Below are 24,497 nucleotides of genomic sequence, written 5' to 3' on the forward strand. Positions count from 1 at the left end.
ATTTTGGTCACAAGTTATATAAACATATTGAATGTATAAACTCACTGGCTTATATGTCATAGTCAGCTCTTGTCTTTTGTTTGTTTTTGCCGTACTGGGGATGGAACCCAAGGGCATTCTACCTCTGAGCCACAACCCTAGTCCTCTTTTATTTACTTTTTATTTTGAAACAGGTTCTCACTAAATCCCCGAGTCTAGCCTTGAACCTGCCATCCTCCTGTCCCAGCCTCCCAAGTACTGGAATTACAGGTGCGCACCACCACGCCCAGCCAGTCAGCTCTTGTCTTTGCTCCACTTCCTATTCTTATCTGAATTGGTTTCTGACAGATGGAATAACTCAAGGCTATGTGGTCAATATGAAGGGTACCAATATGTGTACCAGTATGTGTGTAGGAGACTTTCAAGATTTCCTTTTGTGCTGGTATGTCGTTGCTCTGGGGGTCCCTGAGTTCCTTGGCAGCCTCAATAGGGTCAGGGATTTGAAGTCCAAGCAATTGTAGGGAACTGAGGGATGGGGGTGGACAGAGATGGAGAAGGAAGGGGACTGATGGGGACCATACTCCAGGACTGAGGGGCGGGAAGAGAAGATTGAAAGGTCAAAAGGGGAGCCGGTTTGAGGAAGCCGCTGGAGCTCCTGCAGGGTCCTTAGTCTAATCATGCCAACAAGAAAAGAAGTGGGCGGAGTCAGCACTGCAGTTGCAGAGTGTATGATCAGCAAGACTTCCAGGGGGGAGGGGACGGCCCGCTGCCCCTGTTCTGACGTAATGACACTTCCTAACAAGAAGCCTAGGACTCTAGCCCCGCCTCTGCTTGCCTGAGATTCTAACCCCACTTCTGCACTAGACGCCTCACAAAAGAGCCAAGAATTTCCTGCTTCTGCGTCAGGGAATAAATCACCATGAAAGATCCAAGAAGATTTCCACCAGGAGGAGGCTTGCTCAAACAAGTACCTTTTAACCAAAGAAGCCTGCAGCTCGAACTCAACCTTAGGGTGCTTAGGAATTACACTGTGTCCCAGCCCTGCCTCAGTACGAGCAGCTAGTGGGAGCTAGTGGACCGGGAGCGGCGCTTCCAACGGAGCCCTGCCACTCAGTCAGGAATGAAGACAAAGGACTGAAACGCACACACTTGGGGTCCTGGGTGAGAGCCTGGAGGTCCAAAGAGAAATGTGAGCCTGTCCCCGAGTTGTGGCACCATAACCGCTAAAGGAAAAGTTATCCGTACGATTGTTAAAATGGTTGAGGAAGACTTTATTGGGGACTGTAACAAAAAGGGCACACCCCTTGTTCTTGTTGTATTTGGGGTAGAGCTCAATTGAAACAGGGGAGAAAAATTGGGCTCAGCTTCAGTGACAACAAGGACAAGAAGGGGTTTATAGTAGGGGCTGCCAAGCTATGAATGGAAAATTACTAAGAGGAGATAGCAGAGGTAAGAGGAGTCTTGCTAATGTGACTTCACAGATTCTTGCTGAAGGCAGGATGATTAGATGATTAATGATAAGGTTTGAGATTCTCATTAAATTTAGCAGGATTATTTATAAAATGGCTAGGCAGTCCCAAGGCAGAGCTCTAAGACAAGGCCTAGTAGGGAAGAGGGCAGAGGAACTTTATTCTAAAGTTTGGTTAAAGAGAGAGTCCTTATCTACAGAAAATATTTGCTATACCCAAGGGGTTCCAATGATTTGACTGAGTGATGGGGCCCTCACAGATCTACAAAAACCCAGGAAGGACAGACCAACTTTGACGTGATTACAGAGGGAATGTGTATCCAGTCCAGAGTCTGAAGCTAATAAAAGTTGCCCTTGGCTCTCCAGACTGCCATGACCCCTGGGGCCTGTCCTGCACACAGCAAGTGTTTATTTAATATTAGGCAAATTCATGCTTTGTCTCAGTTGAACTTCTTAGTCCATTTTTTTTCTTAGTTTCCTGTGCATAAGTAGTCTCTTTAAAAAAGAGTAGGATCCAGGTATGGAGGTACATACCTGTAATCCCAGTACTTGGGAGGCTGAGATAGGAAGATTGCAGTTTTGAGGCCAGCCTTGGCAACTTGGTGAGACCCTCAGGAACTTAGCAAGACCCTATTTCAAAATAAAAAAATGAAATAGGGCTAGGAGTGTAGCTTGGAGGTAGAATGCCACTGGGTTGAATTTCTAGCACCAAAAATAAATAATAATAATAATAATAAGCACAACAAAGTAGTATGTCTAGAAGCACAGAGTTCAGCCCTCCCTGCTTTGGAGGTAAGGCCTGGGAGAAGAGGTCGTTCAGGAGCACTGGACAGGGAGTCCCAGCCAGTGTTCCACTGTGGCATCAAGTCCACCACTGCTCCCGGTGTGACCTTGGGCAAGTCGCCTCCCCGCCCTCCACCCCGTTCCCTCAGTTGACATGGGAGCTGTAATTCCTGCTCTGCTGGTCCCTGGGGGTGAGGATCAACTGAGGTGAGAGGCTGCAAGAGCTGGACAGGGGCTGGAGCTCAGGAAGGAGTCAAGAGGTGAGCGACAGGCCGCCCACCTGAGCGTCTGCAGATGCGCACCTGTTTGTCATCTTCCCCTGCCAGAGGATCCGCTCGGCAAGGGCGGAGACCACGTCGGTCTGTGCACTACTTTATATAGCAACGTCTAGGCTAGTGTGGGCGGGACACCTGTCAGTACACACACGTGATGGTGCCTACCTATAAGAGGAGGGGGGGGGGGAGGCAGGAGGGAGAGGAGGGGAATCTGCTTCCCCTAACTAGTGGTGTCCCCCTTTCCTAGCCCCTGCCCCTCCTGGCCAGGTCCTGACCAAGACTCCTCCTCTCCTAGCTGCCAGCCTACTGAGGTGCGGGCCCAGCCCCACCCCCAGCCTGGCTTAGCTGAAGCTCCAGCCCTGGTGTGCAACAGTGTCTGGGAGAGGGCGAGGCTTGTCCTAGGGGCCCTCAGCTAGGAACCCCATGCACTCTCCCTGCTCACTGTGCAGACAGCCAGGCTCAGAGCCTTCCCTGGGCCCCAGTCCACCAGGGTTATTTTTCCTCTTCTGCTTGTTTCACCCAGAGTGGACACCCCAGCACCCTGTGCTTAGTCAGCACCTCCCGTTGAAGGCTTCCAGCCCCAGACAAGCACTGGCTGGTCTCCAGCGCACCTGAGAAGCAGGAGGCAGGCTCTGCAGATAGCTGGTCCTCCCGTCAGGGGCTGCAGCACCTCACTCTGTCCCTCCTTTCCCACGGGACAGGCAGCTGAGGGCCATCGGGCCACTGGAGGCCTCTGGATCACTGTCACATGCTTTTTTGTAATTTTATTTTATTTTTGTGGTACAGGGGGTAGAACTCAGAGGTTTTCTACTTCCAGGGTATACTCCCAGCCCTATTTTATATTTTATTTGGAATCAGGGTCTCACTAAGCTGCTAAGAGCTTCACTAAGTTGCTGAAGCTGGCTTCGAACCTGAGCGGGGATTACAAGCGTGTGCCACCACGCCCAGCACTGCCATGTGCTTTTAAAGAAGTGCAGGAGTTAGAGGCAGTTTGACAATGGCTGGGTCTTTCCCCTTAAAACACAGTGTCAGAAATGCAGGTAGCAATGCCAGGGGTGTGGTGTCCCACACTTGTAACCCTAGAACTTGGAAGGCTGAGACAGGAAGGTCGCAGATTTGAGGCCAGCCTCAGCTAGGTAATGAGGCCCTCAGCAACCTAGTGAGACTCCATTTCAACATAAAGAATAAAAAATAGGACTGGGCGTATATAGCTCCAAAGTAGAATGTCCCTAGGTTCAATCCCCAGTACCAAAAAATAAAATAAAATAATAGAAATGTTTATAGCATTGGCAATTGAACCATTCAAATACGCTTGGTTGCCACATAAAGTGCTGTCAAAGCACAGCTTAGACTCAATCGGTGACTCCCTGTCTATTCCTGACACTAAACAGCAATGAACTGTCATCTCAGATCGACACTGAATACATTTCAGTGAGCCCTCACTTGTGGGTCAGAAAGAGCCGTGCGATCCCAGAGAACCCGCTGGTGCTGATGGCACCACCAGAACGGTGGGCTTCTGAGAGGGGACTCTTGGCCTGCCGCCAGACCAGAAGCAGGAGGGTTCACGACGGAGGAGGCCACTGCACCCCCGCCGCCCCGAGGAACCTCGATGGAGGTGCCACCGTCTTCCTATTGCTCCTGTTCCATGGCTGAGCTCTCAGCTCGCTTGCGATTTAGCTAAGTACTTGTTGAGCGCTTAAGAAGTTCAAGGTGGGATGAGAGACGACACCAGCGTGGACTGTTCAGGGCGAGGAGGGAGACAGTGTGGTGAGATTATGGGTGACCTTGCTGCCTCTGTTTCACAAATCTGTTCCAATATGGAAGGATGTCATAGACATTTTTTTTTAACTAGGGAATTTTGTCATTGGTTTCAAGAGTCTCCCCTCAACTACTCACTTTTTAATCTAGGCCTCGGTTTCCTCGGCTGCAAAGGGATGCAAGTCCCTTCTGGTCCTGCTCTCTGGGGCCACTGTGAAGACCAATTGGAATGAGTGTCGGGTTTCAAACGCTGTGCGTGCAGCAACTGTACCAGTGCAGGTCCTGGTCTTAGAGCCAGTGCACAGGGGAAATGGCTGGTGGGATGGGATGGCTCTGCTGGTTTTCTCTGAGGCAGTGACCACTGTCTCTAAATGAGCCTCAGTTTCCACACTGGTACAGCAGTGTCTACAGTAGTGCAGAAGACCATGCAGAGTCACCCACCCTGTTGCAGGACTGTGGGAATGTTTCAATCCTCTCCAGCCAACTTGGCGTAACAAGCAAAAGCAACCCGTACCCAAGCCACGCTCCCAGCGTGCTGTGGCCGGGATTCTCCCGGTTTGTCACGGGCATCTCCAAGTTCTCAGAAGATAAGACAAAGTTTGACTGTGGGGGATCAGTGTTGCAAGGGCTCTTGGCCATCATCTCATCCATGATCCCTCAAGAGCATACCGTCTGCTGGTGGAAAAGCCAAGACTAGCTCCGGTTCACGTTCTTCCTGGGTCAGGGGCTCTCGCAGTCATCGGGGGTCACCTACCGAGCGTGACACAGTGAGAAATAAATGCAGGGTCCTTGTCCTCAGGCAGCCCCCGGGCTAGAGGGCAGGACAGTCAAGGAACAAAAGCAACAGAAGGATGGAGTAAAATGAAGTGGCTAAGGTACCGGAGTGCTCCCATCAAGGGCCTGAGACAGATCATGGGAAGGGGGATCTCGATTTATCCCTGTGGTCCAGAAAGGTGGATCAGAGGAGGTGCCATTTGTGTGAGAGCTGAGATGGCAGGACTGCATTTTCAGGCCAAAAACTGAAGCAACCAAGTTCCATGGCAGGAAAGGGATGTGGTGTGTCTGCTTGAGACTGGAGTATGGAGTGACGGGGAGGGGGCAGTCTGGAGAAAGAAGCAGGATTTGCAGTGCCTTCGGGCCCAGCTGGACAGTCCAAAGAGCATCGAAGGGCCCTTCAACACAACCAAATGTGTACTTTGGTTCTGTCGTGCTGGGGATCAGAGCCCGGGCCTTGCTTATGCTAGGTAAGCCCTCAACCACTGAACTACAGCCCCAGCCCCAGATGCATGGTGGCCCTGGGCTGAGGAACAGGGCAGGGTGGGTCAAGGAGATGGGTGAGGAGGTTCCTGCAGAAGTCAAGGCCAGAGGGGCTGAGGTGCTGAGGTGCAAAGAGAAGGCAGACTGTGGAAACAGATCTGATGATGGAGGTTCGGCTGGGGTGGAAGTGGGGTGCTACAGGAAGGAGAAGGGACAACAAGGGCGGCTTTTAGTTCTGGCTCGAATAATGCTCACTGCCCAGTGCTAAGTGCGTTTTCTAGGAAGATCTGCTCCATCATTCCACCAGAAGCACCTTGCTCTCTCCCAGATAATGTGGCACGCATCCGCCTCAACCTTCCCGTGGCTAATGCTACTCTCTTGGAGTCAGTAAGGGGCATGACACTGCCTGTTCAGCAAAGAGATAAACTGAGGCACTTATCACCAAAGCTCAACCCCTTAGAGAACAAATTATATGAACTAGACAAAGGGCTGGGGAAGCCTTTGGGCACCAGAGCCATGACAACTTAACTGTAATTTCCAATTTACGATGCATCATGCAACATGATCTTGAAAAAGTCAAAAAATTTTCTGGCTGAATGTGTTAGCACACGCTTATAATCCCAGTGTCTTGGGAGGCCGAGACAGGAGGCTCACAGGTACACAGCTGGCCTCAGGTACTTGGTGAGGCCCTCTGCAACTTAGGGAGACCTTGTTTTAAAATAAAGAATAAAGCTGAGTGTGGTGGTACACACTTGTAATCCCAGTACTTGGGAGGCTGAGATAGGAGGATCGCACAGGTTCAAAGCCAGCCTCAGCTACTAAATGAGGCTCTTGGCAACTTAGTGAGAGACCTTATTTCCAAATAAAATATAAAATAGGTCTGGGAGTGCATTCTGGAGGTAGAAGGCCCCTGAGTTCCATCTCCAGTACCACACACATACACAAAAATTCAAAATAGAGAATTAAAAAAAAGAGGGCTGGGAGTATAGTTTCAAGGAAGAATGCCCCTGGGTTCAATCACCAGTACCAAAAAAAAAAAAAAAAGAACGTTTTCAAGCCCCAGTTTCATCAGTAAGTAAGATGGAGAAACACTGGGATCTGCATGGTGGTATTGCAAGGACTGTTGGTAGATGTGAGCATGGCTGCTGGTTCCAGGCCACACAGCTCAATGTGCATGCAGCTCTTCGTACACTTAAGAGCAGATGCCGTGTCCATGTGCCCACATGAGAGCTGACGGCCAGGCCCTGCCTGGGTTTCAAGTGAGGACAGCAGCACATTTGTGCCTGGTGCATCTGCCTAGCCCCTGGGCAATGCCAGGCAGTTGAAACTGGTGCCTTTGGCCTCACTGGAACACGAAGGAGTTGAGTTTGGGGCCAGCTGTGGCAGTCAGGGTGCCTGGGAAGCCAGCCTGTTTCCAAGTGCTGTGGCTGACTTGACTCAGGAAGGCGGGGCAATGGCATGGGTGGGGGCAGAGGTGGAGCAAGGTGGGAGGGAAGGAGCCCCGGGGAGCCTAAGGGGACCCAGATTCCTTCCAGAAGGAAGTGCACAGTCACAGGTCTAGAACCTGGCCTGCCCAGAGCCCCTTCCATGGCTGGCTTTGGGAGCCTCCCTGTCGCTCTCTCCCCACCCCAGTCCTGAGAGCTCTCCTTTATGTTCCTCTTCCCAGGAGGCAGCTGGCACCGGGTGAAGCTGGAGGGGCAGTGGGGCGGGGCTCCCTACTCTGCCCAGAGCCATTCGGAAGGGTGGGTCCCAGCAGGGCACACACACAGTGATTAAGGGGGAGGGAGGCGTGACATTCACTGTCCATTGCAGGACCCAGCGGGTGGGCTGGACAGCAGCCAGCCCTCCCCCGGGCTCTTGGCAACACCCACTGGCCTACCCGGAGGCTCCTGCCCCAGCAGAGTGGGAGCGGAAGGAGGGGCTGCCTGGGGCAGGCTGGGCTGGCATCTCCCTCTCTCCATCCCTCCCTGCAGCGCCCTCCCCCACATCCCCTCTACCCACATCCCTCTCCTACACCAAAAGCTAAGTCCTTGAGCCTATAAACCATTTCCACCCCACAGACCCTCACCTAATGTTTAATCCACTGGGTGGACCCTCTGAGCCAGGCCAGTTGCCCACTTTCCCCTTGTCTGTACGTCTCACCTTCCTGTGAGCAGCAGACTTCCAGCCACCTGGCCCCCGAGCCCAAGCCCGGTCCTTGTGGACCTGCCTTCCTAAGTGCTCCCAGTCCACTCTGCACAAGTCCTGCCCTGGTCCTCAGCAGTGAATGGTGCCCTATGCACTTAGCCCACGTCCCCCGCTCCCACAGATGAGAGGCTCAGGGTGACACCCCGTTGTAGGCCACTGAGGCAAACCCCTTGTGGGAGCAGGACAAATACTTCTGGACAGATCCAGGTTCTTGTGTTGGCACCTCTTCCTGCCCGGGGCTGGGAGTGGAGCATGGAGCTACGCTTGATCGGATATTTAATTAGTGACTCTGTGGACAAAGAGATTTGACTTTTCATTCTTTGGCTTGGGCGTTCCAGGAGTATGTGTTCTTTGATTAAAACACAACACACACACACACGCACACACACGGAGTCATCCAATCTTGGAGACTACCCACCTGCTCTGATGAAGTGTCCCCTTTTCCCTTCAGCCCCCAGCACTGCCCCTCAACATCCCAGCCTCTCCCCCCACAGCAGCACCACCGGGAAAGCTGACAAACTCATTCCAGGCTGTTGTGGAAACTCCTGCTCCCCAGCCCAATGGGAGTTTCTAGTTTTAGAAAGAACCACAGAGAGACCCTTCCTGCATTAATTTCGCCTGCCTGCCTGGGGCAGGCTCTCTGCAGGGTGTGCCCCAAGAGAAGGAATGAGTCACCCACACTGGGATTTCAGGCAGGGGGCACCTGTTGGAGATGTTGAATGGGAACTGTCTTTCAGGAGCTCTGCAGACCGCAATCCCATCCCTGGCTCTTTGCGAGTTAGTGTGTCTTTGAAATTCTTCTCTGGCTTTGGGATGTTGAAGTCTCCTGGACTGCCCCCAGGAAGACTGGCAGAGGCCATGGTGGGGGGCTGGGGGGACTGGGTATCTTACTGTCTCATCGCTTTGAGTCCTTCCTTATCCCTGGCACACAGGGTAGCTGTTCAGCAGGAAGGAATTCCTCCCCTGGCTCCACCCCCATCTCTGAGAACAGCCAGCTGTTGAGGAGTTAATGGCAATTTACCCCAGGTGACCAGATAGTTCCAGGGGATAGAGACAGCCCAGCTGGCAGTTTTCAAAAAGGCAGTGGTGTGTGGTTTAAAGAAAAGGCTGGGAGAGGCTGCTGGGCCACACTTTTGGGTGACCTATGACCCAGCCCAGATGTGGATGGTGGGGTCTTCTGGTTGGCATTCCAGCAAGCCTGTGTGATATGTGTTTACTGGTGGGGAAAGGCAGCGGTGCCCCCCACTCAGACCTGGTCACCTCATCTGGGCCTAGTCCTGCTGGGCCTGCTGTGTTGGCAGGAGCTGTCCCTCTGTGCTTATCACCTGCACTACCTCCTCCTCCTCCTCCTCCTCCTCCTCCTCCTCCTCCTCCTCCTCCTCCTCCTCCTTCCTCCTCCTCCTCCTCCTCCTCCTCTTCAACCTCCTCCTTCTTTTTTGTTACTTAAATGATTGCTGCTCAGTGTTTGCTTTGGTTCAGTTGCAATCCCAGCCCTTTAAGGAGTAGATATGTAATTCTAGTAAAGTTATTGGGCTCAGGGTCCAGGCAAATGGAAACAAAATTGCCTCTAAGTAAAATGACAAGCCAGGCCTGGCGGCTCTTGCTTGTAAATCCCAGCATTTGGGAGGTTGAGACAGGAGGATCTCGGTTTAAGGACAGCTTCAGCTACTTAGTGAGGCCCTTTGCAACTCAGTGAGACCTAGTTTCAAAATAAAGAATAAAAAAAAAAAATAGAGCTGGAGGTGTAGCTGGGAGGTAGAATGCCCCTGGGTTCCATCCCCAGTACCGCAAAAATAACTAAAATAAAATAAAATAAAAATAATAAAAAGACAGACACCCGGGATTTCATAAGATAACAATAATAAAAAGCCTCCCTTGTCTTGAGAAAAGTGGTAACGCGTTTTGTGAACTATTGGGGGTGGGAACCAGAGAGAGCCAGAGAAGAGAGCAAAAGAAAACTCCTCCACCAGCCGAGCTTTCATTTCTGCTTCGCCTTCCCCAAAGAACTTAAAGAGAAGCAGAAAGCCAGCGAGACTGGTCCTTGTCCCGCCTAACAGTACAGGTGGAGGAAAGAGGCCGGCTGCCAAATACTTCTGTTTGGAGGGAGGGCTGGGAGTGCTCACTCCAAACCACTCCTGGAATGGCTTAACGCGCCCAGCGCGAATCAATGACAACCTCTCGCGGGCTGCGGCAGGCTCCCGGAGCAGCGCGGCCGCGTGGATTCCCAGCCCGGGACCCTGGCGGCGCTCAGGACACGGCCGGGGCACGAGCGCGGCGTCCCGCGGGCGGCCAGGTGGGTCTGCGGGGCTGTGATGGGGCCCGGGAGCCCGGCCGGGCGGTGGGGAGGAAGCCCTTCTGGGCGGCCAGGGAGCCCCCGCCTCTGGGAGCTGCGGGCTTTCGGGCTCCGCGCTGCGGAGACCCTGGGGCGGGTGGCGCCTCGGGGACCGCGGGGGCCCCGGCCAGGGCTCGCTGGCCCGGTGGCAGCGTCCACAGGACGTTTCAAGCCCCCGCCTCGCTGGAGCGGGTGCAGGGCCGCGCAGCCCCCCCTCCCCCGGTCCCTGGGGAGAGCCTGGAAGTCTGCAGCGGCTCCCCCCAGTGTCTTTCCCGGTTGCGTGGCCCTCGCTGGCAGGCTAAAGAGTGTAAGGGGACTCCAAAAAGCGGTTGCGGATTACGCTGTTAAATCGCACCCCCCCCAAGAAAAGCTTGGTCCTCCTGCGTATCAGATGCAAAACTTGGGGGGAAACCTACGCCATGCTAACTTGACAAAAGTCTCAGTCCCAAGACACCGCCAGAAATTAACGGGGAATTGGCCGAAGTCCCCAGGCGCGCCCGCGGAGGGAGTCTGGTCGCGGGCCGGGGGCTGGCATCGCGGGCTGAACGGGTGGGCGAGGGACCTTCCCAGTACTCAGCGTGACTCGGTAGACTGGGAAAACGACCTCCCAGCGGCTGGCGAGTCAGGGGAGGCTCCGGCAGCTCGCCGAGGTGGCCCCCTGCAGGGAGGGCGAGGGGACCGCGGCCCCAGGCGCCCCACGCCCGCGCGTGCTTCGGTCTGCGGCACCTCCGGAGCGCCGGGTCCCTGCGGACGGGCACCGCGGCGGCGGCGCTGGAAGGGACGCAGGAAAGGGCTGCCCACCCCCACCCCGCGTGCTGCAGCCCACACCCGAGCCGCTGCCCCGCGATAGGCCTCCTCGGTGTTCGGTGTTCAGTGTCCGCTTCTGACCCTGGCTGGTGTTGTCCGTTCTGTGGCTGCACCCACTGGAAAACACTTCATTTCTTTAGCGACTGTGGGCAGCAGGAAGCCCCAGTCCGTGGTTCCTCTGTCCTCTGGTGGCAGACCACTTCCAATCTCTCTAAATACAAAATTCTTCATGTGTAAGGGAAGAGATTAAGTAGGCAGTTTTCTGCAGATTAGATAGATTTGGGGGAGGGGGAGGATTGAGAGGGGTGGTAGTCAAGGACCTTCCAGGTTCAAGTTTCAGCCCCACTCATCCCTCCCCCTGCCTTCACCCAGGTAAGTTCTTTCCAGGAATAGAAAGACCTCAGAAGCCCCCTCAGGATGAATCTGCAGGCTGGGTGCTGCACCCTTGTTCCCCTAAGCCCAGCCTGAACTGAATAGGAAAAGAAAGCTACTCCCCAAAATAAGCAGAGCCCCCCCCCCTCTCTGTGAGTATGGTATTCTGTGTGGTGTTTGGGAACGCTTCCTAATCTCTCCCAAACTACCACTCTGGGATCATGGCAAGGGCGGCCACCACCATTCTGAGCTACCCTGTTTTATAGGTGAGGCCACAGGGCAAGGTGAGTTCCTCAGGACTGCAGGTGGCAGCAGAGGAGACCTGGCCCCTTACACAGAACGCAGGGCTTCTGTGCCAACCGGGTTCAGTGACTTCTAGCTTTGGTTGCAGAACTTGGTAAAACTGGTAGATTTGGACCCTGCCAAGCCCCTTCTAAGTCTTGTGAGGAAATGAGCTAGGACCTGAACCACCTCAAGGGACACCCAGCACAGACAAGGGAGACCTGGCAGGACATGAGCAAAGCCCATGTGCTGTCTTCTGGGAAGACCACTGTAGGATCTGAGACGAGTCCCTTGGGGCTAGAGAGGTCAAGTAAGGCTTAAAAAGTCCTGGCTGCATGGTGGGTGCATGCCTGCAATCCCAGTACTTAGGAGGCTGAGACAGGAGGCTTGCAGGTTTGAGACTAGCCTCAGCAATTTAGTGAGACCATGAGTAACCTAGGGAGACTCTGTTTCTAAAATAAGACTGGACGTGTAGCTCAGAGGTAGAATGCTTTTCTACCTCTTTGAGGCTATTGAGGCTTTCGTCCTCAATACCAAATTTGAGACAGAGAGAGAGAGAGGGAAAGAGAGGGAGAGAGAGAGAGAGAGAGAGAGAGAGAGAGAGAGAGAGAGAGAGAGGTGTGTGTGGTAGTGCACGCTTTTAATCCCAGTACTTGGGAAGCTGAGACAGGAGGATTGCAGGTTTGCCACCAACCTCAGCTACGTTAGTGAGGCCCTCTGCAAATTAGTGAGACCTTGTTTCAAAATAATGAGGAAAAATAGGGCTGGAGATCTAGCTCAGAGGTAGAATGTCCTTAAATTCAATCCCCAGTACAGAGAGAGAGAGAGAGAGGAAGGGAGAGAAAGAGAGAGATGTAAAAAACGGAGGTGACGTAGAGGTAGGACTTAAAGAAGGAAGCCCTAGACAGCAAAGGCCTGGGAGGTGCAGAACAGGAGGCTGGTCCTGCCCAGCGAGTGCTGGGGTAAACCTGAGGGGAAGGCAGAGAAAAGGGGCGGGGCATTGGGAGACCATAGGCCAGGGGCCAGGCACAGCTTGGCATGTAGCATTTCCTCTAGACGCCTAATCCCCATCAGTTATGAATCAATAGCCCACGTTGTAGATGTAGAGACTGAGGCTCAAAATGAGTAGTAAGTAAGCTATCCATCTAGTAAGGGCCAGGCAGAATTCAAAGTTGTCCATTATCACCCACAATTTTTAGACTCTTACACCATAATTGGAGAGACGGAAGTCACTCTGGTATAATTATATTACAACATAAAATAGTATTTAAGTGTTACATATAGTATTAGCTTTTTTGAATCTCAGTTTCTTTCCATTCGTTCAATCAATTATCCAACAACCATTGTATTGTCTACAGGATGCTTCCAGGCAGCATGCTAAGTATTGGGCATTTTAAAAAAATTTTAGTGGTGCATTGTAGTCATACATCTTAATGGGATAAAAGATGGTGGAGACATACATGCACACATCACCCAATTGGGCATTTACCAGTAAGTGAAATCAGAACTGGTCCCTGGCCTCCATCAATGGGAGTAGTGATAGAAATGTACCTCCCTCACCAGGACTGGAGGATAGAGAGAATGATTGCCACAGACCAGTGGCAGGAGGCCTGGGTCAAGAGGAGGGAGGGGGAAGAACAGGAGGAAGAAATGAGGAGATTGGAGTAAGCGCTGTCCCCATGCCACGGTCACAAGGACATCGCCATGGCTCAAGGGAATCCTGGGAGGTGCACACAGCCTGGCAGCCTCGGCTCCAGGTGCCCAGGAAGCCTTTTGAACCTCTGGGGTTCAGATGATCCCTTGAAGGTTTATAACTGGAAGTTCCAAAATGATCCTGTAGTTTTGGCACATTCCAGGTGGAATGACAAGAGGTTCCCACGACCTCTGAGGGGACTGGCTCTTCTCTGGAGCAGTGCCAGCCAGGCTGAGAACTGCCCCAGTGCGTCACCGTCCTCCACACACCAGGCAAGCCCCTCAGTGGCTGGGATGGTATGTCCCACGCGCTCAGGAACCACAGGGCTCCGAGCTCCTGATCTTACTGTTGGAGAGGGAGCGTGCCCGCAGTCGTAGGACTTAACAGTAGCAAAGTCAAAATGGGCATCCAGGCCTCCTGACTGTCCCTGCTTCTCAGAGCAGTTCACACTGGTCTGCCAGGGGAGTTTCAGGGCTCAGCTGGAAAGACCGCTTCCTTGACAACCCCATTTCCTGAGGCTTCAGCTCTTCCCTGTTTTAGCTGACCAGACTTATCTGTCCTAATAGAATGGTATCAGACGGATGTTTGAGACAGAGCAGCCATAAATATTCCAAGCCATCTGCCCTGTTAACTCCCCTTCCATCTTGAATGGTGTAATAGGTGGAAGATAACTACCTCTAACGTCACTTTTGTAAGAACAGTGAACCTGATAAAGCTACTTCGGAGCTCTCGCCATCCTGAATGATACTCTGGGAGCATCCTTTTACAGAACTGACACCAACTCTCTCCAGAGGAATTCTTTTCCCTTCTTTCTTTTTTTTCTTAAAAAAAGAATATCTGAGTTTGAGGTCACAAGATGGTATTGCGTTCTGTGTTGATGTCATGCTACCAGAATAAAGGCACTTTTCTTCTAATACTGACATGATCAGCTTGATAAGGGCAGGTGAGCACTGGGCTGGCCATCCCGTGTTTACAGCAATTACACAGGTGTATAATTGCATAGGGATGTTTGTTTGCTCAGCCCGTGCTCAGCCGTGCAGACCTACAGGTTGGGCCAGGGAGAGGGTTGTTCCATTTATTTTCCTTTGGCTGGGAACTGCTGAGATGAATAGAGGGAGGGGAGTCGGGCTGAGAGATTGTTGCCAAGAGCAATTTGGAGTCTCCTTCATGTTAGTCAGAGATCATGTTTTTCCTTTCTGAAGCTACCCGCCTCATAGAAACTTCCATGCAGGGCTCTCCCCACTACCCCTCTTTTGTGGTGTGCGTTTTTGTTTTGATTTTTAACTTGCTAGACTTCTCATGACTAAGCAAAAAAAAAAAAAAAAAAAAACGCCTTGGGAGCAGGGTGAGGAAATGGGCCCTTGACACCATCCATTCTAATAAATCTGAATACTGATCGACCCCAAAGTATCATAATGAAGTGTAAGGGGCATTCCTTTGAAGGGAGAGTTTATCTCTAGTGGATGACATTATGACATTCAAAATGGAAGCATAACTTCACTTTCCCTCTGTAGGTCTCGATCCTGTGTGTAGATAAAAAAATGAATGCTTGTTCTCTCCTGTCCCGCTGGCTTGTGTTCCAATCAGGAGGCCTCTCCATCCGGCCTTGCTGGGAAGGGGATCTGCCAGGGTGGACCTCCTTCCATCTCTTGCTCACTCCTGTACTTTACTCCCTGGTGCAGAGGCAGCTAGTGAGAAGGAGCTGCTCCCCCCTGGCAGCCTGGCATGTGTGTTCAGGAGCCAGGATCAGGAAAGCTGGCCCGGCCACAGCCCACGCCTCCTGGGGCAGGAACCCCGGGGCGGCCTGTAATCCATCAGTCAATAAGTGAGTCTATTCACTGAACAAATTTCACTGGAACAACTCAGACTCCAGACTTGAAAAATTGCTGCAGAAGATGGTACGCGATCTCTGTCAGCTTTTTCAAATTAGATTCAAACCAGATGCAGATGTACACGTGACCCTCTCGAATGATGTTGTATAACTGGACTTGGCCTTCAGAATAAACAGTGTGGCCTACACACGTGTGCACACATGCACTCCAGGCTCTTGCCTTTCTTGGGGGTGAGGGGTGGGATGGGGGCTCTGGATTCTGGCAGATGATTCTGTTTCGTTATTTCTGGAGATAACAGATTGACCCACTAGTTTTTGTGAAGCTACTGGTAAAGGCCACTGACCAGGTGGCAGTGGTCCAGCTCCTGTTGATTCCTCCCCTCCTTAAGTCCTAGAGAATTCTAGAAGAAATTACCTCTAGCAGGCAGGACCTAAACAACAGGAATTTTTCTAAGGATTGCTTTAGTTTTGTTTTTTAATAAACAGCTTTATTGAGATGTAATATATATACCATGTGATTTACCAGTTTCAGTAAACAATTCACACCACAAAGAAACCATGCACTCATTAACAGTCTCTTTTTATCCAAGCCTCACCCTTAGTCCTAGATCATAAGGTATTTTCCATCTCTGTAGACTTGTCCATTCTGAATATTTTATATAAATAGAACAAAAAAATAGGTGCTTTTTGTGTTGAATTTCTTTCAATTATCATAACACTCTCAAGAGTCATCCACTTTGTAGTAAGGATTGGTATCGCAGTTTTAATTGTTGAATTGTTATCTTTGTATGGATATACCACATTTCACTTGGCCATTCACCAACCAAGTAATATGGGTTCTGTAAAATGGCCAAGTAAAATTGCTTGGGTTATTTCCACATTTGATTCTTGTAAGTAATGCTGCTATGACCATCTGTGTGCAAGCTTTTGCATCAAAATGCGTTTTATTTCTCTTGGATATATGCTAGACGTGGAATTGCCAGGTAATATACCAGCTCTGTGTTTAACCTTTTGGGAAATGGCCAGACTGATTTTCAGATTGGCAGCAGCATCACATCCTCACCAATGGCATACACGGGCTCCAGTTTCTCCATATCCCTGCCAACACTTGTTGATAATATGTCTTTTTGATAGTAGCCATCCCACTTTCTAAGGGTTTCTGTGCATAAGGAAGCAGTACCCAGGAAGTATTCCGGAGCCGCTTCAGTCACCTCTACTTACTTACCATCACTGTCCTGAGAGCCATTTGGATCTCTGGAACATTCTACATATCCAGATGTTCTCTCTTAGCTTTAAACCAAGTTTTCTCTCTACGTTTTCATAGGACAATTGCTTTGTGTGGTTGGACACTCTGTTTCACCCTGTTATTTCAGTTCTGCAGTGGAATAATTGTATCTCACTTTTATGGGACTGAGTGGGGTGAAACTCTTAACAGAAACAGCTTTGTGCCAAGTGGTGTGGGGGAACTCACCTAGTTTTAAAACCACCAAAGATCATAGAAACTTATTCTTTGGTCTGAATGTGCTAAAATTCTGATCATTAGCCATTCTGTGGCTTCATGTTCATAGAGCCAAACCTCAGCACCAGAAGGGTATTCCAGTAGCTTCTTGGGAGTTGTGTAATAGAGTTTGGCTTCTATGACCCAAGAGTAGCCCAGACTGGGGCTCTGCTACCAATGGGCTCTTCACCTTCAAGTTAGTGCTGAGTCTAGCAGTTCCTAAACCTGACTGCACGTTGTAATCAATCACCTAAGAAGCCTTTTAAAAGATTACAAATGTCTAGGTCCCACCCAGGAAGGACTGAAGTAGAATCTCCTGGGTGGTGGCCAGGTCCCTGTGGTGATTGTGACTGAAATCTAAGAACAGAAGGTAACCTCTCCCCGCCTTGGTTTCTTTACCTGAAATGAGGAGTAGGATTTGCCTGATGTTCTACAAAGGGCTTCTACAGAGCTAATCCAAGCAGAACAATTCAATTCTAGATGTGTCTGGTTTTGTACAAAATTTGATTTGTAAAAGGGGGGCTTCTACTGCTGAAAACAATTCAGAGAGTCCTTGCGTAGATGACTTGTGAAGTTCAGCTTTGACAGTCGTCCTTAGAAGACAGTTGTCCAAACTCCTTGGAAGAGAACTTAGCAGGATCATGCAAATTATCTAGGTAGTAGGCGTCAGCTCTTTGGGGATAGTAACCAAATCACCTGCCCTTGCCACCCTGGTTGGCTGAATGTATAACTGCGAAGAGACAAATAGGACTTGGTGGCACTTTCTCCCTGCAGCCCTCCCCACTTCCCTCAAAGCCCCCAGAGCGTTCCTGTGTTTTTCCACTATGTTGAATGGCAGCCCAGAGTGTCCGTTCATTCTTTCAACCAACATTTCCCAAACATATCCTATAGATAACAAACTGACTAAAGCTCTATTTTGGTCCTCAGATAAAGTACCAGCACATTTTAGGCAGAGAAGCAGCCCAGGGCTAATCCCCAGAGGTGCAATTTCAGGGCTTCTTGATTTGGATAAAGGAGGGTCATGGGGAAGCCTGGACTCATAGCCCTTGGTAGAGCTACTCCCCGCCTCTAGCCTGTCTGCAAGCTCTGCTCCTCCCCTCCCCCAGGGCCCTCAGTAGAAAGTGCCTCTGTCATCCCTGGTCTCAGCCAGAGGCTTGCCCTACTCCTCAACTCCCACCTGCTAGGGAGCAGGAGTCTGGGAGGGGAGGGGGAAGAGGGCTGGTTTATTCAGAGATTTGAGCTCCACACTCCAGCCCTTGGCTCCCACCCCATAACCCTGACTGGACAATTCACAGGACAGCTGTGCTCAGAGGACTGAAATAATCACTGTTTATTAAAGTTGTTGGAGGGAGGACCAAGGGAGGAGGAGGGGAGGAAGGGTCGCATTTCTGTCTTCCAAAGAGAGAGGCCAGGTGAGGAAACTTGAGGCCGGCCTCCATGCCCCAGCCCATCCCTCCCTTCCTGGCCCAGTGCACACACTGATGACATTAGAGCCGCTTCTCTGGGGGTGGGGGAGAGTGTTTGGAGAGATTTTATGTTTCTGTAAATGAAGGAAGAACCTGAAGGGTTCATTTGAATAGGGATTAATGTCTCTGTGGCCTGGACCTGCAGAGAAGGAGAAATTCTAGAAGGGTGGAAGTTGTGATAAAAGGAAAAGGGCTTGATCGGCCTCCAGCTGATCGGAGGCCTCCCAGTTGGCAGCCTTTTCTGGGCATTGCTATACTTGCCTGTGTGTGTGTGTGTGTGTGTGTGTGTGTGTGTGTGTGTGTGTGAGAAATGCCTAAACTCTAGCCTTTGGGGTTCTAGCCAGGCCAAGGGGGACCCCCTGAGTGTGCCTTTGGCCCCCAAAGGTTTTCATTGCTCACTGTTAGCATGGTTCTGGAGGACAGCGAGCCCAGCATTCACAGGCACCTTCCCCCCGCTCTTCTCCCAATGCTCACATCCCTCCGTCTACTGGGCTCTGTCCACCCAGGAACCATTCTGCACACCAGAGTCAGCCCCTGTGAGCTCAGAGCGCCTCTTCCAAACTCTCGCTTCATCCTTCCTTCTGATGATCCCCCCGGGTTTTAGGAAAAGAGCTGACTCATCACACTGGTTCACACAAGGGGGAAGACACTAGCGACCATTTTGCGGGCTCGTAGGGTGTCTGAGTTTGAGAGACGAGGCTTGCCAGCGAGCGTTCCCGATGGCAGGACTCCGGCATGAGGAGAAAGCAAGCGGTCACTCTGGGCTGGTGGGGCTTGCTGTCTATGGCTGGAGGGGACCCCAGAATGGCTTTAACCACAGGTTGTGGATGTGGAAGCTGCTCAGGAGGCCCAGGTGCAGGACTAGCCTTGGGTGGTTGGGTTGGGATGAGGGTTGGGGGTCCTCTGGGGAGGACAGTCAGATGGTGTGCTTGGCTAGGTATGCAAGAAAGGACAGGCCAGACTGAAAGACCCTCGGCTGATGCTCCGGCTGGCAGAATGGTCACCCTCCCATAGGTGGTGGGTTTCTTCGAGGTAACTAGTAACACTGGGGATGACCTGGGCAGGTTGAAGGACAAACGATTCTTAGTGGCTACTCCAGATGACTCAGGCTTTGGGGAGGGGCCCTTGGCAGGGCTGGGTGGCCTCTGGCTGGCCCTGGTGGACACACAGCTGTGGATTCTCCAACCTGCTTCCTTGTTCTCCCTCCTCGCCTGCCGCTGCTTCCAACTGTCTGCCTCCCATCCTCTCCCCCTCTGGTGGTGCACCCTCTGAGTGGACATGGCTTCCAGGTCTTGGAAGCTTTTCCAATAACACAGGAGTGAGCTCTGCAGACACAGGCAGGGGAGAGGGGCTGAGTGTCAGCCAACCCCAGAGCGCACGCTGGGATGAAAGGCCTTGCTAACTTTGCTGTGGGCAGTCGAGGAGTGGACAGATGTGGCCGGGGGAGGAAAAATGCTGGTGGTGGCAGCTGATGCCTGGTCTGCGGGGACAGCGCAGCACCTACAGTGCACCAGCCCCGCTGCTCCTGCAGGACACACATGCAAGCCATGGCCCTTGCCTTCTGAAGGGCTGTCATCCATTAAGCCAGGTGAGACCAGAACTTGGGAAGGAGGCAAGAGTCTGTGGAGTCCACAGCTCCTGGGTGGAGCAGTGCAGGAGCAGGGGCTGTGCAGTCAGAGCAGTAGGGAAGGGTAGGCTGAGGGCTCTGGAAGGTCTTGGGGAGATGCTCAGAGCTGGGTGGGACCCCCATAACCAGGATGGCACAGCCCAGTCTCTTGGCACGCAGGCGCTACAGTGAGGCCTGGTTCCAGGCCAAGTTCTGTTATTTACGGGTTCTATGACCTTGGCCTAGTTACTTAACTTTATTGTGCAGAGATTTCCCCATTTGCAAATCAGAATGGAGCCTCACAGTGTTGACTTGAGAACTCAAGGCGCCGGGCCTGTGGCACATGGTCTACGCGGGAGCCCTTGCTGTTTGGACAGGACCTTAGTTAAGCCATGCACACCTTCCTCCTCTGCTCTCCCTTAAGCCTCCAAGCCCTCTATCCCCTTCCCCTTCCCTCCTTCCTTTCCCATCTCTTTCTTTTTGCCTTGCCAGCTCCCCCCCCCTTCCCTGCCCTAAGGCTGCAGTGGTGGCTCTCATCTGTGGCCAGGCAGGAGGGTAGAAGGAAGACCCTTCCCTGCTTCTGGTGCTGGCCAGGTTTGCATCCTCCTCACAAATGCTCTGTTCAGGAGCAGCTTGGGGATGCTTGGCTCCATAGATTTGGTATAAGAGAGATGCTCCCTCTCTCACCACGGGTCCCTCCTCAGCGGGGTTCATGGAATCCAGAGCAATGTCAATGCTGCATACCAGTCACACAAGCCAGGGTTGATCACAATGGCTCATTCCAAGCAGGTGTCCCAAGGTGACATGAAGCCCATGAGGGCATCTGCATCCCAGCGTGGTCACACTGTCCACAGCTAGGCTCTGAGCACTGCTTCGGTGTGGACAGAGGCAAGTGGCACCTGACTGTCTTCAAGTCCCAGGGTACCAAGGGATATATTACAGGTAGAGTTACTGTGGTCTATTTAGTCAGAAACTCTTTAGCTCTGCCTATGACAAGATCCTGGCCTGCTCTTAGACTACATCATTTTACCAATGATAGTGAAGAATTATTTTATAATGGATTTTTCAAAGTAATTATTACAGGGACTAAATCAGAAAAAGCAATAAGGGCAGTGGGGGTGGAATCAGCATGAGAGGTAATAAAGGAAATAGAAAACACTGGTCTGTAAACTTTTGAAATGATATCCTTTGAAGAGCTCCAATGTTATAAAAATGACATATCACCAAAGAAAAGTCCTAGCCAAATGTGCAGAGCCTCGGGAAGCCTGATCACACATGCTCATGTGTGCCCGCAGTGGCTCACAGCTCGAGTACTGGTCCCCCTTCTCTTGGCAGGGCCAAGCACCCTTGAGAAAGAGCTGCAGGACCTCACTCATTCTTAGACCGTGCAGCTGGCTACCCCAGGGGCCTCTGCTGGATGGTGTGTCCTGGGTCACCTAGCCCATTGAGGGCATCTGATGGGGGCAAGGCAGATAATGTCAGGGCAGCAGAAGCCCACCTGGTCTGAGAATTCCCCCCTTTTGTATGGTGAAGCCAGAATATTGGTCCCAGAGACCACAGTATGTGGTCCTCTCTAGCCATCATGTTGTTATAGACAGCACATCCATCATCCCGCCATCCTTCCCCAGATGCCATATCTAGGGAGCAGGGTCAGAACAGTTTCCACACAAGTTGCCTCTGGATGGTGGCTCACAGAGGACTGTTCATGCACCCTATATAGGGGCTCCCTAGCAAGGCAGTGGAAGAGGGGCTCAAGGGCACAAGTCCCATCTCCCTGACTTCCCCAGCTAACAGCAGGCTGGTACCCATTATAAATCTACTTAGACCCGAGTTCCAGTCTCAGCTCATCCAACTGAGTCACTGTGGACTTCTCGGAACCTCCAAGTCATGGGTTATTTATCTGTACAGTGGGATAATCCTTGCTGCACTCTGAGCTGATGAGAGGAATAAAAAGCTAACTTATGCAATATATATCACACATAGTACCCTTAATTTTGGAAATAGTTTTTGGCTCAGAGCTCCTATATAGCACATCGCTGGGCTCTAACCCCATTTCCCTAGTGGCTCTGGGAACCTCTCATGACCGTGGCATTTCTTCTGCCACCACTGATGACTACTGAGAGTGTGGGTGAGCAGTTGCTGAGCAGCTGCTGCCCCTGGCCTGACCTGGCCCTAAATTCCTTCCTGGTTGTCCCCATACTGGCCACTGCTGCTTCCAGAGAAGCCTGGAGAGGCTGCACCAGCCAGGGACCTTCCCAACAAATGTTAAAACACTTTCTGTCCATTTCCCAAAAAGATTTATTTGTTTCCTGTTTTCATACCCTCCCCTGCTCTTTGAGGAACTAAAAACTCCAGGAATGAGATAGCACTTAACAGATACCAAATAAAAAAATACTAAATGGTATCCCATGAGGACTCCCAGGTCTCAGCCATCAAAGGGTGAGTGCTCAGCCTGAATCCCAAGGCCCTGGGACCATCCAGCCACCATCCTCAGTGCCCCTGCATCTCTGTGCCCAGACCTCAGGGACTGCAGGGGTGGAAACGCAGAGTCACGCCACCCTCCACCCATCCAGCTGGCTCCTCGGCAGTGATGATTAATTCAATCAATGTCATGATAAACAATAATCCAGTAGTGAGATTATATCTGAAAAAAGTAATTTCATCTGAAAAAGGTAATTAGCAACAGAATACCACAGTTCTCAAAGGTTTGGCTCTGGGGACTGTGGTGCAGAGTCTGATCCAGCAGGTGCCAGGGAAGGTGTATGTGCCCAGCCTCTCATAGCACGTCCATCTGGGCACCCGCCTCCTCCCATCCCAGGTTTACCCTCGGGTCACAGTCAGGACAGACTGCACGCTTTGCTCACCATTTTCATCAACCCAGAGAATTTGACATTTCTAGGTAGAGGTCACCTTGCCCCAGAGTGACTGATGCCAATTAAAGGGGCCCCATCTGCCCGGAGAGTGAGGAAGATGGCACCAGCCTGTGATCCCCAGGTCATGGGGTTAACCTGACAACTGAAATGATTCCTTGCAGACAGCTTTGCCCTAATTGGCACTTCTACTGGCTGGCTGAGCCCTGAAGGGAAGAAACCATCTCACTGTCCCCAGGCTACATCACCTCCTATCCATCAGTGACCGCAGCGCTGAGCACCATCCGTAAAGTAGGAAACAACTCTTCTTATTAATAAATGAGACTGCCATCTACATGTGTTTGTCTTACAATTTTATTAATAATAACATACATAAACATTCCCGGGGAGAGCTATATTTTAAGAGTGCATCTTGTAGCACTTACCTCTACATCCGCCATTCTTAGGTGCTTAGAGTCTGAACCACAGAATTAACCCTGAGTGTTGCTGTGTGAGTTGTTTCTCTGGTATTGCATTTCCTGTTCTCTGGGCAGCCAATTAGGAAGTGGTTCAGGGTACAGGATGTTTGAGGGATCATGTCCCGCGTGGAGCAGGGGGAGTGAGCAGGAGAGGCCGAGCAAGAGGCTGCAGGGAGGCCAGCCCCACAGCTTCAGCCAAACCCTGGGGACCTCTGGGATCGAAATGGCCCCTTCAGGTTGCTCCAGACTGGGCCCAAATGCCCAGGCATTTTTAGAGTGCCAGTGCCTCCTTCAATCAATGCTTGGGGTGTTCTGCAGCTGAGGCAACCCCTGGGGGTCCTCCTGAGCTGAGAGCTGACCACTTATCCTTCTCTTACCAGCTGAGACCCCCTGGGGGTTCTTCTCTGTGCCCTCTGCAGCTTATATGTAGCTCATTGTTCTCCTTAGCATACAAACTCCCACACTACCCTATCCTATATCATACTATACTGTACTATACTATGGAGACATGTCCCTGGGCATTGGGCTTGCTTGCTGTCTGTGCCTGGGGACAGATCACCCAGGCTCCCACAGCTGCCAGGAGGGCAATGCTATGGCTCAGAGTCAGCCCTCTTCCAAAAGAGCTCCAGGGATGGGCTCCTCTACCCCCTTGGATCCATGCCGCCTCCTGCAGGATCGGGGTCCAGGAGGGAACCCTCCAGCATTCTTGGAAGTGGAGGTTAGAGTGTGTGAGGTGCGACAGCTGCTTCCACCTATCTGTTCATTCACTCGTGATCCCATTCCCTCTCTCTCTCTCTCACTGAGGACTGCGGACAGGCACAGGCACTCTTCTTCCCCATGGGATGGACTGTCTATACAGCCCCCACCCCATTACTGCCATCAACCCATGACATCTTGCCCAAGTCCACTTGACCTCTGGTTCCCACCTCCTTCTCTTTCTTGGCATGCCCCTCGACCCGGCTCCGCCTCTTGGACTTCACTGCCCATTTCAGATATTTCATGGTTGTGTTGTAATGCATTAAGTCAGCCTAATCCCTGTGCTCCCACCTGCTCTGGGCCTTCTCAGTACAGTCAGCCGTCACCACGTGGCAGTGTAGTTTTAAAGGCCACACTGGCTGAGAGGCCCCTGAGAGGCAGGGAGCTTTCCATGTGCAGGACAGACTATCTAGTCTCTGCTCCAACCCCCACACATCCTGCTTTCACAGCTCTGTTCCCACAAAGATAAAACGACCATTCCATCTTCATAACAAAAGAGAAGACAATTAGTTAATAGTGCATGGATCCAAAAATACAGAATAGCAATATCAGACGCCCATGGTCCACTTGGTTTGGTGTTTTACACCATTAGAAGGACAAATGCAGACGTGGCCCGGCAGCAGGAGACAGGCTGCGGAGCCCTCTTCAGTGCTGAAAGAACTCACTGGTACTGCCCACAATGCCAGGCCTCCACTGGGCTGTGCTAGTAGGGACGTTGGTTCAAGTAGAGCTCGATTTCCACAGCCTCCGCTATGGGTTTGGTTAGAGCAACATCAAGAAGCAGGTCAGCCTGGCTCCAGCTCAACTCACTCAGCTGCA

The 24,497-nt window shown here is 51.7% G+C and overlaps 1 protein-coding gene across 1 annotated transcript in view; it reads left to right on the forward strand.

Moving 5' to 3' along the window:
• Positions 1-9,874: 9,874 nt before the first annotated feature.
• The window catches only part of ZBTB7C (zinc finger and BTB domain containing 7C), a gene marked incomplete at its 3' end in the record, with an annotated part of 100,859 nt that continues 86,236 nt past the window's right edge, over positions 9,875-24,497 (forward strand). The window contains exon 1 of the mRNA XM_080714487.1: positions 9,875-10,000. The remainder of the gene's footprint in view (positions 10,001-24,497) is intronic.

This window comes from Muscardinus avellanarius (genome assembly GCF_963383645.1).
Source record: "Muscardinus avellanarius genome assembly, chromosome: 17".
Classification (NCBI taxonomy): Eukaryota; Metazoa; Chordata; class Mammalia; order Rodentia; family Gliridae; genus Muscardinus; species Muscardinus avellanarius.